This window comes from Typopeltis vanoorti, chromosome 18 (assembly GCF_054136105.1).
Source record: "Typopeltis vanoorti isolate ZY-2024b chromosome 18, IOZ_Tvanoo_1.0, whole genome shotgun sequence".
Taxonomy (NCBI): Eukaryota; Metazoa; Arthropoda; class Arachnida; order Uropygi; family Thelyphonidae; genus Typopeltis; species Typopeltis vanoorti.
In genome coordinates this window covers 41,698,886-41,715,317 of record NC_143566.1, presented here as the reverse complement: position 1 = coordinate 41,715,317, position 16,432 = coordinate 41,698,886, and the positions used below count along the sequence as shown (strand labels likewise).

At 37.8% G+C, this 16,432-nt stretch overlaps 1 protein-coding gene across 1 annotated transcript in view; it reads right to left on the bottom strand.

The window, feature by feature from the left end:
- Window positions 1-16,432, bottom strand: part of Wwox (WW domain-containing oxidoreductase) — a 170,531-nt gene that overhangs the window by 142,626 nt on the left and 11,473 nt on the right. The gene's annotated exons all lie outside the window — the stretch shown is intronic.

Below are 16,432 nucleotides of genomic sequence, written 5' to 3'. Positions count from 1 at the left end.
AATGCAACCAACAAAAATGGAAGTTAAGGAGATTTTAGGACTAAGGGAGATGATTCATTTGAGCTACCTGATACAAGATGGAGGTCTCATCTCATCTCATCTTCCTTTTACCCTCTTTTACCTTGCGGTGTTGAGGGTTTATTAATCATCGGACCTCAAACCGGTTACAGGATAAGGTGGTCAGCCCTATGCCCCGGTGTATCCTATGTCCGTAGTGTTGAGTTCTCAAGGCCGGTTTGCCTTTTTTGTGGGATGAAAAACAACAGGATAAACTGGGGGAAAAACCCTACTGTCCATGCCCAAGACCGGCTAACTTGGCTATGGCTGAGGAAGACCCTTCAACTCCTCATGTCACTGATGGGAATCAAACCTAGGACACTCCTTCCCCAGGCATATGGTTGCAAAGCACACAGCCACTAGGCTAAACAGGACAAAATATATTTTGGTTGTTGCAATAGACAAAGGGACACACAAAAAGATATGAATCCATGAATCAGAAGATTAACACAATAAGTGCAGGCTGAGCAATTATTGCAGAGAACTTCGACTATGAGGACATAGATTGATAGACTAGAGAGAGGAAATGGAATTTATAGAGCTACTACAGGAAAATTATCTGAAATAGCAAATAATGGAAGGAAGGAGGGATAACTACAAAGCTGACAATTATGCCAAAGTTAGGTAGCAGTAGCAATGCCATGGCATAAAAAGCTACAAGAAAAGAATGTCAATAGTGCAAACCAAGGGAGTTAAATTGATGTATAGCATCATAAAGCAGGAGGTGGGAAAAAAAAAAAGTGGACACCGTGCCTATTGAGCAGTACAGAGTGCAAGCAAGAAGGGTAATTAGCATGGTTATAATGAGGGATAAATCAGATGAGATGAAATTAGTTAAGCAGACCAAAGGAAATTCTAAAGTTCTTTCACTATGAAGCAAGTAAGAGGAAGAATGATTATGGAAGGATAACTTTAATCAGTGACAATGACAGGAAAGTCACAGAAGAAGAAGAAGAAATAGTCAAGTTGCTAAGTGATCACCCTGAAGAGGTATACATCTAGGTTGAGACAGTACAGTTGCTGACATGTTGGCATGACGTGACACACTAATGTGAGAATGTCAGTCTATTTCTCAAAAAAATGAGAAATAGACTGAGATAGACAAAATAGAGCTTCTCAGCATACTGAAAAATATCAATTTGAATATTTGAAATATGAAAATGTCAGCATAACACATGCTGATGTGTTATTAAAGTGTGTGTGCAAGAGAAATTACAGCACCTCTAACCAAACTGTTTAATCTAAGTCTTGGATCCAATAAGGTTCTGAGGGAGTGGAAAGAGGACAAGAAAGTTCCCTTAAATAAAGAAGCCTTCAAAACAGAACAGCAGGAGCAAATTACAGAGCAATTAGAATCTCAGGAGTGGTAGTTAAGGTAAAGTTGGTTAAAGATAGAATTCAGGAATGGGCAGAGAAAAATATCATATCTTTGGTAGGCAGCACAGTTTTGTTAAAGGTAGGTCCTACCTTTTTTTTTTTTTTTATGATTCCCACTCACAAAAGATTGTAAGGCTATAGTACATTAGTACCCTGAGTAAGTTAAGGATTTTTTACTCTATTTTTTTTATTAATTTTATATAATTTTTTATTATATAAATTATATAATTATTTATATAATTATATAATTTACATGGAACTTTTTCAAGCCACTTCAGGCCTCCAATAAACAAGTCAGTGGTCTCACACCAGACAATGAAATTAAATTTTATAATAGAGTGAGAGGTGAATTGGATAGGGGAAATAGCTATATCATGATACTCTGTTGGACTTGGCAAAAGCATTTGACATAATACTAAATAGAAAACCATTATATAAGTTGGAGCAAATAGATCAATGGATGTGATGATGGCACTGATGGAGGAGCTGACAGACAGACAGACAGCCACCAGATAGTTGTATACAGTGGAGTGTAATCCAGGAGAATGGGGGTGACTAAAGGAGTGCCTCAAGGCTCTATACTAAGGCTGCTACTGTCTTTAATTTGAATATTAATGATATAAAGAATGACTTGAGAGGGAGCATTCAGCTGTTTGATGATGATGATGATGATGCAAACTTAGGAGAGCAATAATTAATAAAGGTGATATATAGATCCAGCAGGATGATTTAAATAAACTGGCAATGTGGACAAAGGATGATAATTATCAGTTTAATTATGGCAAAGTTATGTTCTTTAGGATGAAAAAAATACATACTGTATTAATGGTACTGGACTGCAGGAAATTGATGGAGTTAGGGATTTGGGAGTGATGGTGGTGGACGGAAAGTTTAAGTTCAAAGGAAATATTGCAAAAGTTGACAAAATAGCTCAAAGGATTACTTGGAGTTGAGGAACACGACAAGTAGATATAGGGAGGTTACTATCCCTGTTTATTATTATTAGAAGACACCTCCAGGGAGTCCAAAGACTCATCGAGAGAGGGCACCTGCTCTACAGCTCTGTCACAAACATCCATGCCCACAGCGGAATTAGAACCCGCAGCCTTTTGGTTGGAGAGTGGATACGCTAACCACTCGGCCAGCCAGGCCAATTATAAGGCTATGATTTTTTTTTTTATGTGGTTCCCACCTATGAAAGGTTATTTGTAAACCTACAGGACATTTGTACTTATAGTACATTTGGGTGGACTAAATTTTTATTTTCCCCGTTTTCATCAATTTTATATATTTTTACGTAATTTTTTAATTTATTTTTACCTAGCACGGAAACCCTGCTCCTGAGACCAAATGTGGAACATTTTTCAAACCAAGCCATTTCATGTCTCCAATAAGTGGGGCAGTGGTCTCACACCAGGCAATAAAATTCATCTCCCACCTAAAGACAGTCAGAAACATCCACGCCTATGGTGAGATTCAAACCTGCAACCTGTTGGTTGGAGAGTGGGTATGCTAACCACTCTGCCAATCAGGCCAGCGATACAGCCACATCTTGACTACACACAGATTTGGTGACCTGGATCCAAGAGTCAAGTGACCAAGAACGTGACAGATCTGTGGAATTCTCTCTATGAGCATAGACTGAATACGTGTGAACTGCAAAGGTCTGTTGGCAGAGAGAAAAGAAGAAACTTGTACATAACTAAAGGGGATTCTATATGATTAATGTAAAAGGATTTTTTTAATACAAATAGAGAGAGAGAGCTACGAGTCATCCCTCAAAGTTATGTAAGACTACTGTCAGTAAGGGTGTGTAGACTAGATTTTTTTGTTTGGAAAATGATGAATGACTAGAATAAATTGCTACAGACATTTGTGCCCCGATAGTAAAATGGGTTTTTCTATGAGAAAGGGGCTGAGGTGAGACCATGAGAAAAGATCATCAATTAACAACTAGACTGCCCTCTCATAGTCTGTATCAAGAATTTTTAATGAAATTTTTGGTGTATCATCCCAAATGTAAAAACAATAAAACTGGGATGGGGTAGATGTTGAATATGTATAGAGTTAACACTTGTGCAAGAGCATTTATATATGGCATTATTTAAACAAGAACTGGTATCTTGAGCAGACAACGTTCTCAAATTTTCCAGAGGCTAAAAAGCACAAACACATCACATCCATAGATGTGACAAGTTTTTATGCATGAAAAGGCTAGCGCACAAGAAGAGGTGTGATATTATCATTATTATTATTATTAACCCAAGACCTCATGGAGTCAAAGACTCATCTGGGAGGTCCTTTTATCACACACACAGCTCATCATACCATGCCTTGAACACATTCAAACGCCTTGCAGACACCATACTCTCAGGCAAGGCATTCCAATCATTCACAACTCTGCACAAAAAAACCTGCCCCCTCACTCCCCTACTCACACACCCTCTTTATACAATTTCCAGGGATGACCTCTGGTTCTCCCCCGATGTCCCACTATTTTCTGTAGAACCTCTCCAGCATTGATCCTATAACAACCCCTTATCAACTTGTAGGTCTCTATCATATCTCCCCTCTCCCTCCTGTCCATCAGACTCTGCAAATTGCATCTTCTCAATCTGTCCTCATACTCGACATTCCAGAGGTCAGAAACTACCTTAGTCAATTGCCCTTGGACCCTTTCCAACATCTCTTCATCCTTCTGAAAACCAGGTGACCAAATCTGGGCATAATAGTCCATGTGTGGCCTAATCAAAGCCTTATACAATGGAACAAGAATCTCCCTACTTCTACACGTCGGTGTCCTCCGCATCAATCCCAGAAGCCTTTGTGCTGTCTTCACAGTTTTGGCTATGTGTCCCCTAAATTTCAGGTCCTTATCCACTATCACCCCAAGATTTCTTATTTCTTCCACCTCCAACAATATATCCTCACCAAGCATATATTCTGCATCCCATCTTTGTTTTCCAAATTTTAAAACCTTACATTTTGCAACATTGAACTCGCATCCCCATTTGCTTGCCCAATCACTCAATCTATTCAAGTCTTCCTGTAAGGCCACAACATCTTCACTACTCTTCATGGTTCGTCCCAACTTTTCATCATCTGCAAACAACTGAATATCTCCATCCAAATCTTCACCTATATTGTTAATATACAAGTTAAACAGTAATGGCACCAAAACAGACACCTGAGGCACTCCACTAGTGACTTTCCTTTTCCTGGATATCGCTCCCCCAACTTGTTGATGGCTATCAGATAGCCAGTCTCCAATTCAATGCACTAATCTAATATCCAACCCCATCTGCTCTAGTTTGACTATCAATTTATCATGAGGTAGTCTATCAAAAGCCTTTGCAAAATCTAAGTATATTACTGTGTACCCTTCTCCTCTGTCCCAGGAAGCAGTCACTTTATTGTAATAAGTAAGTAGATTACTAAAACATGACCTCCCTTTAGCAAATCCATGCTGTCCATCAAAGATAATACCATTGTTGTCAACCCAACTCTGGATCCTAGTTCTCACAAGCTTCTCCAACAACTAAACCACAACACTGACACACAGATAGGCCTATAGTTTGATGCTTGAGTTCAATCACCTCCTTTATGAAGTGGCACAATCTTGCCCTCCTTAGGGACTTGACCGAGTGCAAGACTCATATTAAAAAAAATATGTCAAGACAGGTGTCAACTCCCTGGCACATTCCTTCAGAATACGTGGCGATATATTATCGTCCCACAGCCTTATTAACATCTAGTTTACTCAACTCCCCATACACCTCTTGCTCACTTACAGTCAGTCTCTCCTCCCTATCATCTATTGCTCTCAATCTCTCCATGAAATCACATTCACAAGATTGAAAGACCTTTATGAATTGCTCATTAAGTATCTCCACCTCACATTCTGCAACAGCTGTCTTTATACCATTTTCTCATATCAATGTCATCCTTCCATAATCATTCTTTCTTTTGCTGGCTACATATCGAAAGAACTTCCTAGGATTCTTTTTGGCTTCATTAGCTAACTGCCGTTCATACCTCTCTTTAGCTACCCTCACCAACCAAGTCACCCTCCTTGCTTGGTCTTTGTAGACCTCATGAAATTGGTTATTTCCACTTCTCTTATGCTGCCTCCACAATGCCCTCTTTCTCTGTATCGCATGCTTAATCTCTTTATTCATCTCACACCTTATTTAACCTTCTCACCCTTGGAATACACTTAGACATTGCATCTACTAGATAGTTTTTGAAAATCCCCCAAGCTGCATTGATCTCTTTTCCAGCTAACTCCTCATTCCATGCTACACCCGCAAGCTGTCTCCTGAGCTCTTCATAATCACCCCCCCCCCCTTGTAGTTCCACATATACCCTTTTTTTCTCACAGAGGTCCTCACACTGCTGGCAACCACCCAGGTAATCACCTCATGGTCACTCTGACCAATTGGTGGATGATTTGACACCTCATTTATAATTACATCCTCTGATGAGATGACCAAATCCAAGATCCTCAATCCTCACATGCCCTCTGTTACATATTGTCTGGAGGTTAGTTTCTGATCAAAATATTTGCAATAATAAAAATTATTATTTACTCTTGTGAATGTAAGTCTAATAAGCACATGAATTATGCTGTTATTATTTGGGTAGAAGGAGAGAAGAGTGCTGATGATAACAATACAGGAACTGTGCTGCTGTTGTTTTGGAATTATGAACAAAATTTGAAATTTTCCTGTTTTACATATTAAAACCCAAGTTTCCAGGAGGAAAAAACCTGCTACCTCTGTGTGACAGTTGGTCACACAAAGTAGGTGGACAGGATGAGATATTTTGTTAAATACTACAACAGGCATGGGAATATGAAAAGTTGATAATAAGGAAATGTATTGGCAAACTGGCCTGGAAAACAAAAGCGGCCATGAATTATTGGAATGTCAACAGAGAGCATAAGAAGATCAAGAATCTTGACTCGGATAATTTCGTGAGAGGATGTTATTGTGAGAGTGGTGTCAAATACACCTCCAGTTGGTAAGAGTGGCCATAAGGTGTTACAAATGTGGTGGTGAGAAGCCACGAGGATCTGTGAAAAAATAATGTGTGTGGAATTACATGGCCTGTATTTATGAAAAGCTCAGGAAAAAGCTTGAAGCACTGGTATAAGAAGGGTGTTGTACTGAATTGTAGTTTTTATTGTACAATGGTTGTATTTTATTCAATCTTTTCTAACCTAAACCTTCCTCTATCTTAACCTTATTCTACCAATATCCTACCAGCTGCGCCATTTATGTTGTGTCGCCGATTTTGCTTATCACAACTATTTTAACCTTTTTATGCTATATCTCCGTAATACACTCTATCGGGTAGCACGTGGTACCTCTGAGGGACAATGGAATTTCCTCGAGATCGAGGTAGTACCAGAGTATCAAAGTGTCTGAGATTTACCTCTCGTAAAATGCCAAGAAATTTATTTGTTTCGCTGCGCCACCTAGCGCTATTAGATTAATTAATATTAACAACCAAGAGGTAATCTCAGGACAGTACTTAATGATACCTATCAACTCTGCAGACGTGGCCAAAATATACCCTTTTAATATCCCGCATAGGTTCGCATTAATATTTTATAAGCGGTGCATCGGATTCCAGAAATTACAGAAAGTCTTTGTTAGAATCAAATGCAAGGTTTATTATACTCAAAAGTTGATACACATAATAACATAAATTAAAATCTCATCTTAAGGGAGTTCCAGACAAGGTATATAATATTCAAACACTACTATTACACTTATAAAATATTATACAGTAGCTTCCTAAAGTAAGAATTATATTAACCTTCGCTAATGCATTAGTCATGTACTATTATCACAATCAATCTAAAACTCCGTAACTCTGTCAGACTACACAAGATAACATTCATATCTTTCACAATCTCTTTATACTTTTGCCAATTCTTTACTCTGACATATCCTTAACTAAATTCAATATAAAGGCGAACCTTAACACAACGACAGATAGTAAGGTTAAAATCAATATTCTTCTAAAGTGATAACAATACCATCCTATATCATTAATGTTCTTCTTCTATAACATATTAAAGTGACACAAATCTTTCATTCATAAACAGTGTAACACAAACAAAGTTTACTTATCTTCCCTTTTGGTTCTTTAGTGCCTCATAGATTCACATGAAACTGGCCTTCCGTGGACAGTCGGACTTGCTTCTTTTGGCAGAGAATACGGCCACCAAGACCGTAGCCGCCTATTGGGAATTCCTCCGGTACGGGGCACTGGCACCACCCGCCACCACGAGAGAGGAACACACAGGAGATCCAGGAACAAAAAGCCTTGTTACAGGGTCGCATAACCCTTATATTTCCATCTTTCCTTCTCGGCAATTCTCACCCTTTTCGATGTCCAGCCAACTCACACGTGCTATTACATCATGGCATCCATATCTCTCCCCCACTATCGCACGTACGCTGACGTCACATTGTTTGCTTGGGGTGAGCCGCTCCCTCTCGTTACGACTCCGTAACCTTTGGACTTGACCCCCCCCAACTGTTGAATTTGTGCTTACATTTTATAATTCTTTTATACATACTTTATAATGCTCTGCTAATGTCTTACACTTTCAATATTGAATTAACCACATTCGTGAATGGCACAAAATACATACTTATTTACCCTTTCATAACAGAACATACTTGATATACATATTACTTATTTTACACTTAGAGGCAATTTACTGTATTTATCTCATTCTTTTGTTTGGAAAAGCATGTTAGACTGTGATAAGATAGGAGTTCATAAATTTCCACTCTATCACAATCTAGATGAAAAGGAGATTAGTTTTGCTTGAAAACTGATAAAGAACCAATTGCACTGACTGAATGAATTCCAAGGTCAAAAAGTTATACAAACAGTAATAAAGTAAGAGTTAAAAAGCAATTGCATGAGGAATATAAAGAGCAGGCAAGGAAAGTGAGTCAGTTGGAAATGTATAATGCTATGCATGAAGTCACTTCAAGCACAAACTTTGTTTACTTATACTTGGATAAAGGATTAAATCAAGAATATAATTTCTTGACATCTTTAATTTATAGTATAACCAAGTGAAAAAATCTTTCAACATCTATCTCTAATCCAGAGTATTTTAGTAATAAGGTGTAACATCTTTTGACTACTTGTATATGGAAATATGACTTCTGATTTACTTGGTATCACTCCTGGGTCTGGCTCCCACTGATAAAACCTCAATAAAGGCCAAAACCAGTGTGGGTAGTGGCCTTTCCAGTAATACATAGCATTATACATGCCCATAAGGATATGAACATTGCATTATGGGATACTAAGGCAACTGATATGCATGCATTAGCCTCTATATATAAGTAACCCTGTCGTGAAGTAGCTTCATGTGCAAACTTTGATGTGCAAACCAAGTGTATTGTTTGCTTACACTTGGATAAAGGATTAAACCAAGAATATAATTTCTTGGCATCTTTAATTTATAGTATAACCAAGTGAAAAACAACTTTCAACATCTATTTCTAATCCAGAGTATTTAAATAATAAGTTGTGACACCTTTTGACTACTTGTATATGGAAATATGACTTCTAATTTACTTCAACCTTGCTTTGACTTCTGGATGTAGAAAAAACTTTGAGATGCCTTTCAGTAGTGATTATTATATTTGTATGTGATATAATTAGTTGTCTGAGATCTTTTTATTAATTATTATTAGTAGCTGCATAATGACATACCTCTTTGATACTAACAGCAAGACACTTGTCTTGCTGTTAGTATTTTGTTTTCTAACATTGCTGTCTATATAAAGGCAGTATTGTCTCTTTGATCCCAAAAGATCAGCTTTATCATTTTGTAGTGATATTAATCTATTTAGTTTGTAGTGCGCACAGAAAGCATATGTTGTTATAGTGTATCTTAGTATATTTTGGCATAGTGCTTTGTATACTAGTATTTTAAGGCATGTGGGAACTATTTTTTTTAACCTGTAGAGTTTGCTAGTTATTGTTCAGAGCTTGTTTTGTAGATAGCTTATGTGGCTATTCCAGTTCATATCTGTATCAAAGTAAATTCCAAGGTATCATACTGTTTCTACCAGAGTGATAGCAGTGGTTTTACTGTTCTGTGTGTTTTTTATGTTGGATGGTTATATATATATATCAACTGGTTGGCTCAGTGGGTTTATTTGTGAATATAATTAATTTTGTCTTATCAGTGTATGGGGTTTTTTGGTGAGCCAGTCAAGAATAATAATAGTAAACTCTCTACTTTCTTACTCTAGTCTTTTCTTACTGTAAAGCTATGGATAAGATTTCACTCCATTCCTTGTGTTCACTTTACAAACCTAGTAGATAATCTTTTTTGTAATAGATTTCACGGTTTGATATGAACACAGATGATTAAGAAAATAACTATTTATTAACTTAAAAGCTAATATTTCACTGGTATTATATCCAGCATCTTCAGAGCATACAACAAAGTTTGTTACAAATGCAAAACAACCACAATCCGGTGTAACAGTGGGGCTAGTAAAAGTAATTGCAGCATGCAACACAAGACTCAAGTCCTAATATGGTGCCATCTAGGTTTAAAAAAATAAAATAATAAAAAAAAATTCAAAGTTTTGAAATAGTAGTCCAAATGATAGTCTTAGAAAGTTTGAAAAAATGAAATAAAATAAAAGTAATAAATATTAATTTGGTCTTAAGATGACTGTCTCCCAAATCTTTGGTAGATTTATACAGCCATACTTGTTAAGGTTTGGAGTGTGTTTTAAGGCTTATGTTGATTCCAGGAACCTCTCTGACAAGTCAGAGAGGTTCCTGGAATCTCTCTGACATGGTAATATAAAGAATCTCCTTTATATTACCATTCTTGAATAAAGATGGCGAGCCATCATTACTGGCCACCATTTTCCTTCGTACGGGAGCCATACTTTCTTCTAACGTATTTTATCAAATTATAAAATGAAATGCTAATCTAATCACAGCGCTATCTTATTTCTTTCAAGAAAGATCACTAGTTCATTTCCTCTTACTCCTGATAATTGAACTAGACATCAAGTTTTTTCCCTCTTACATTGCAGGCAATGCAGCAGAAAAATACCCTACCTCCATATAGACCAGCTAACTCATTTTCAACTGAAAAACTCTTACGAAGTTACTTCATGTACCAAACATGATCAGATTTCTCTGCTTGGGCTAACACACCTCTAGCCTTTCATGACACAAACACATCTCAGCTCCAGCTTCTTCAGCCTTCAAAATAATAGGTGTACTTTTTTTGCCCACAAAACTATTTTGCTTTTATGATTGCTAGCACTGGACAAATCTCAAATTTGCCTAATCCTGGAATATTGCTCACACATTTGTGATAGCAGTACACCTAAAATTTCTCTTGATGCTATCCAGAAGAGGACAATCTCATTTAACTGATGATCCTTCTCTCAAAGATTCACTCCAATCACTTTCACTTAGACAGTATCTATCCTATCATCTATAAGTATTATCATGAATCAAGTTCTGCTGAACTTGCCACCATCATTCCTCCACTTTCTTTCAAAACCATCCAAATATGAGCGACTGCTGATCAACATTCATATATTGCCTAGCCTCAAACTTCCTATCCAACTCCAATTCCATTCCATCTGCCTCTGTTATTTAGAACATCATCCCACACTTTGTCTTCCTTCAAAGATTACAGCCTTCAGATGTTCAAGAAAAATGTCAGATTCCTTCTTTCTTCTTGCTCTCTTGTCCACACATGGCACTGCACTTTTTTTATGTGGTTCTGATATTTAATTTAAAAAAAAAAAGAAAAACAAGTGACTTAGTAATAGCAACTGCTTTTAAGATTTTGCTGGATAATCATGCAGAGATTTCTTTATTTACAGATAAAATGATGCCGTGCTACACTATCTCATACTGCCATTACGCACTAATCTATCAGTACTTCATAAATGTATTTTTTTCTATTTTTAATTACAAAGTTTCTCTGTCCAGTTTGCCTAATATGCAAAAGGGAAAAACCATACCTCCATATAAGACCATCTAACTCAATTTCAAGCTGAGCTACAGAGGCTCATAATGTTAATTATGTTAAATAAAAATATATTGTGAAATATATAAACTTGAAAACATGAGATTAAAAAAAAAATAAGCATCATTGATGAGGCAGCGAATTTGTTAAACCACTAACTGATTATACATATTTATCTTGCAAGCAGGCTTTTCATTCCAGAAAGTCAGGTTTTTCGTCATGTAAACTTGACAAAAACAACCAGGGAATCCAAACTACTTCAGACAACATTATCCTGTTAGGGTTAGGTAGCAAGAGATTGGAACACTTATCTGGCAGTCTCTTCATTGGTTGCTGCTTATAATTAGAGTCTTGTGCCAACTATCTCTGATTGGCTACCAGAAAAATTGAACTGGCCACTCAGTCTCTAAAAGCTAGATAGGATTAAAAGGCCTCGCCTACTCCCCTACAAAGGAATAAAAGGTGTTAGCTGATTTATATTTATAATTATTATTATTATTATTTGGGCCTCCATGGAGTCAAAAGACTCATCGTGGGAGGTCCTTTCTAAGAAACACAAGTCTATCAAGACTCATTGAGGGAGGTCCCTCCTAGGAAACACAAAGTCTATCATACCACTCCTTAAATGCATTGGGCGTTCTCGCTCTCACCACTCCATCAGGCAATGCATTCTATGATTCAACCCCCCTCCATGCAAAGAAACCACTCCTCACCCTCTTTCTCATAGTTTCCTTTCGTAACGTCCAGGGATGGCCCCTTGTCATGACTCCTTCCTGCTGTTCAACCAAGCGAAAGAACTCCCCAGTGTCAACCCTGTAACCACCTCTCAACAGTTTAAAAGTCTCAATTGGCAATGGAAATGAAAGGGAAAAAATGTTAGTAGAATTAGCAGAAGAAAAAATCTAAAAATAATGAACACTTTTTTTCAAAAAGATACCTCAAAAACAAATAAACATGGATATAGGAAGATAATATAAGAAAAAGAAAATATAGGAAGTATATATTAAAGTTTAATTTTAATTTATATTCCAGCATACGTTGTAAATTCCTTAAGTTATTTAGTAAAAATAAACCTAGAGCCAAATGAAACTAACAAGAATGATTATATATGACTGCAAAAACCATATTATAGTACAAGACATAAATATTAAAACAAAGTAAGATTAAACAAAGATCATACATTTGTCTGAAGAAAAATAGCAATAAACCTGGAATGGAAATGAAAAAAAGAATTTGAAGTAAATTTAGAAAAAGACATTATAAAAGAATCAAATATTGAATACTGGTAATATCAACAGTATTATTATTATTATGGCGACTCCAGGGAGTCCTTAGACTCATCGAGGTAAGCCCTAAACATCATGTCCACACAACTATACGATATTCTCACAGTATCTATCATACCTTGCCTTGAACTCACTCACTGTCATAGCACCCACAACAGACTCTGGCAGTTTATTCCACATTTACCACTAAAAGTAAAGAACCCAGCTCTGACACCCTTGCTAACCACACTCTTGCCCAGCTTCCATATAAGTCCCCCTAGTTTTCCCACCACCAGTCCTGATCTCAAAAAATATCATCTGAATTAATCCTATAGAAACCCTTTAGCAATTTGAATGTCTCAATCATATCTCCCCTTTTCTGCCTATCAACCAATTTCTGCAACCCACAGATCTTCAACCTGTTCTCATAAGGGTCATTCCATAGACCGGCTATCATCTTGGTCACTCGCCTCTGGATCCTCTCCACCTCCTCCCCATCAAGAAGAAACCTAGGTGACCAAATCTGGGCACAGTAGTCGAGATGAGGTCATATCAAAACACAGCACAGAGGAACAATAACTTGCTTGTCTCTGCTCGTCAAAGTATTTTTCAGCAACCAAGTGATTTGATGAGCTGATTTGGCCACTTTTGCAACATGCCCCCTAAATTTCAACTCCCTATCCACCAACACTCCCAAATCCCTGGCCTCATCAATCTCCTGGAGTATGGTTCCAGCAATGTGATATACTGCTGCTAATCTTTTCAGTCCAGAATGCATAACCTTACACTTTGCCACATTAATTTGACATCCATTCTCCTTAGCCCAGTCCTCCAAACTATCCAAATCATCCTGCAAAATTTTCACATCCTGTGCACTCACAATTGCTCTACCCAACTTTGCATCATCAGCAAACAAGTGAACACTTCCTCTCAGATCCTTTCCTATATCATTAATGAACAAATTGAAAAGTAATGGTCCAAGAACAGAACCCTGTGGCACACCACTAGTCACAAGCCATCTTTTTGACTCCACTCCTGAATAAACCAATCTGGTATCTCTCCATCAACCCTATATCCATCCCCATCTGCTCCAGTTTACTGATTAGAGTTCCATGTGGTATCCTGTCAATGGCATTGGCAAGGTCCAGTAGAATCACTCTAAACCCATTACCCTTATCCAGTTCAGCCATCACTGTGTTACAAAACGTGAGCAAGTTACTGAGGCATGATCTACCCTTCACAAAGCCATGCTGTCCCCTGTACAGTATCTCATTTTCATCAATCCATTCCTGTATTTTTCCCTTGACTACTTTCTCCAAGACCTTGACAACGACTCCTGATATGCTGATCGGTTGGTAACTTGCACCAGTAGTCTTGGATCCTCCTTTATGCAGTGGAACTATTTTCCCCTCTTTCCACACCTTCGGGACTAAACCAGACCCAAGACTTAGATTAAATAACAGGGTCAAGGATACTGACAATTCTTTAGCCGCTTCTCGTACGACACAAGCTGGTATACCATCCAATCCCACAGATGTATTCACATTAAGGTTCTGTAATAGACTATTCAACTCCACTTCATTCATCACAATTCCCGTATGACTAATGGTTCCTTCATTTTTTCAATGTCACCACCTGGATGATATACTCTTGCAAAGTGCTTGCTCAGTAATTCCAATATATCGACTGATTCAGTGACCTCCTTACCATCAGCATTCCTTAAAATCATTCTGCCTTGTACAGTTTTTTATTTTGCTTGCAGCATATTGAAAGAACTGTTTGGGATTCTCTCTAGCTTGTGTAGCAAATTTCCTTTCATAATTCGCTTTTGCTTTTTTTTTTTTACCACACTCGTTACCCTTCTGGCCTGCGCTTTATACCATTCGTGTGCCTGCAGATCACCTTTCTCCTTAAATTCCTTCTACAGTTGTTTCTTTTTTTGCAGCTGAAGCTTAATAGTGTTATTCATCCATTTAACCCCTACTTGTTTTACTAATCGGACCCTAGGTATACAGTCAGCCATTGCTTCATGCAAACACTTCATAACCGTCTCCCATGCACTATCAACTTCTAGCCCTTGCAGTTGTACATGCCATGGCACTGAACCAAGCAATCTCCTAAGCTTGTCATACTTACCAGCCCGGTAATTCCACATATACCCTGTCTTAATCGAAAATTCCACACCTTTAGCCACCTCCCAGGTCAAGACCTTATGATCACTCTTACCAATAGGTGGCAACATGGTCACATTCATTACAGTCAAATTCTCAGATGCTATTACTACGTCAAGCACTCTCAAACCCCTAGTATTTTCAATTACATGCTGTCTCAGATAGTTATCCCTTAATAATTGAATAAAATCCATTTCCTTCCTCACATGTGTCCTCTCCTCCTTCCAATCAATGTTACCATAGTTGAAATCCCCCATAATAATTACCCTCCTTCAACTCATTTCATCAATTTTTTATGCATACTATCTCCACCATCTATTCCATCACCTGGTCTATAGCAGCACCCAACTGTATATTTTGTTCTGCCAGTCTCAATCTCACACCAAATACCCTCAAATGAGTTCTTTTCACTATCCTGCAATACAACTTCAATTCTCCTTGGCTGCAGTTCATCAGTTATCATCAAAACACTCCTCACCCCCATTTTATTCTCTCTGTCGCGCCTAAACACACTATAACCTACAAATTCTATCCCACTAACTATATCATCTTCCATCAGCCATGTTTCACTAATGCCAATAACCTGTGGTCTGGAAGTGCCAACCAAGGCGAAAAATTCTTCCTTCTTGTTCCTAATACTTCTGGCATTATACATGAAATGCATGAAATTAGTATACATGAAATGCAGAGGTCCCTTTGTCCCACCCCTATCTTGATGCATTATTCTAACTATCCCATTCCGATTACTTGTCCTTAGTATTAGCTCGGGTACATCATATACATTCTTACACTCAACTGTCTCACTGATGTCTGCACATCCACTCCCCTCCTTGGTAGTTCTAGTTTCCTTGGTTCTGCACATCCATTTTCACTTCATTCAGCAACATTTTTTCCAGTCTCTGCACACCAATGCAGGCCATCTATCTTGTATAAATCCTTTCGACCATCAAACTCATTCCACACGTCCACGAATTCCACACCACACTGTCTGTATAATCTGTGCATAAAGTCATTTGCAATTATGGCCCTCCTGCTAAACTCCTCTGTCACTCTTTTCTTTTACTACTTTTAACAATACTTTCAAGTCCTCTCTCATAAAAAATTTATCTCCTTTCAATTCATTCATACCCACCACAACTATCAATTCTTTCACCCTCTGTTTTTGCGCTCTAATACTCTCACTTACATCCTTAAATTTCGCACCCGGTAAGTACAGTTTAGTTAAACTCCCATCTATCACACCTCTTAATAGCGAGTCACCATACAACACTCTTTCCTTCATTTCTGAAACTCTCCCACTCTTACGCTTATTTTTCCTTTCAAACACTTGTTTATTTCCGTTAGCCGAGGCACTCTGGAAAGAGTTTTGCAGGTGCTCCAACTGCCGCTGCGCACTGTGATTACGCCGCGTAACCTAGCGATCTCACTCCTTACAAATAATTCTTCATTTTTTTTCATCATTTAAACCATTTTCTCTCTCTGTATAGGCGCTTTCACTCTCTCTTTGA